Source organism: Triticum dicoccoides, chromosome 1A (genome assembly GCF_002162155.2).
Source record: "Triticum dicoccoides isolate Atlit2015 ecotype Zavitan chromosome 1A, WEW_v2.0, whole genome shotgun sequence".
Taxonomy (NCBI): Eukaryota; Viridiplantae; Streptophyta; class Magnoliopsida; order Poales; family Poaceae; genus Triticum; species Triticum dicoccoides.
Window position 1 is genome coordinate 437,334,883 of NC_041380.1, and position 1,264 is coordinate 437,336,146.

Sequence of the window (1,264 nt, forward strand, 5' to 3'; positions counted from 1 at the left end):
TTCACTGCCGCGGCCCGTCCCAACCCCGACCGAGGTCGCCCGTCCTGCCCCCAGACGTGGCAGAGCCCGCCATAGTCATTGCACGCAAATTGTTCGTTGAAATGCCCAGGAGAGGCTTGTTAGGCTGACAAGTAGGCCCCATGTCCAGCAAACGTTTTCATGTAACGGTGTGAGAAATTGGTGCCACGTCAGCCTGACTGGCGGGCTCCATTTGTCACAAACTCACTTAACTAAGTAAGATCCGCCGATCAGTGTTTTTTGCAAAACCATGGACATGATGTTTTTAAAAAAAATGTATTGTAGTGTTTTTCACAAACCTAGTTTTTAAAGTAGTGGTTTTGTGCAATTTATTCCGACCAAATGCCCAGGAGAAGCGGGTTGCGGCGAAGGACCTCCCCCCCCCCAGGTACCTCCCCATCCTCATTTGCCGCTGTTTCTCCGGTTCGGGTGGTTTTATCTTCGATGTCTGATGATCATCTTTTAAACATTATGTCGGATGTGGGTGTGGTGGTCGATTCTTCTGTTGGTTCTCCTAGTTCGCTTCTTGCCATTATTCGGGCTAATGAATTGGCTCAGGCAGCCATTGCGAAAGCCAAAGAGGATGTTGCCTCGCGGGTCGCGGATGCTGGCTGTGCTGCGGGGGAGGCTTCGGGTGCTGGTAGTGGCCAGCCCCCTTCCTGCCCTGCCAAGAGGGGCGCTAATAAACGTTCTAAATCCTGCATGGCCCCCTGCAGGTCGAGTCTCCGTATCAAGAACCTGTCGTATAAATGAGGGCTTTATTCTGGAATATAAGGGGGTTCGGTGCTAGGGGGCGCCATGACCAACTTAAAGATTTGGTTCGTTCTAACTCTATTGATTTTGTGGGGCTGGTTGAAACTTTTAAGGATTCCTTCTCCCCTAGTGAGCTCTCTGCTATCGTGGGTATGGATAGATTTCATTGGCAATTCTTACCTGCTTCGGGACACTCTGGCGGGATTTTGATTGGCTCTAATAAGGATATTTTTGATTTCGTTGCTTTTGATCATGGTTTTTTTTGGGCTAGTGTTGTTCTGTCTCACAAATCTATGAATACCCTCTGTGAGTACATCGTTGTTTATGGGCCTGCGGACCACTCTCTGTCGAACCTTTTCCTTAATGAACTCTCGACCAAGATTGAGTCTTGTACTTTACCGATGGTTATTGGGGGAGACTTTAACTTGCTGCGTTGCCCTCTTGACAAGAATAATAATAATTTCTCTTGGTCTTTAGCCAATGCTTTTAATGA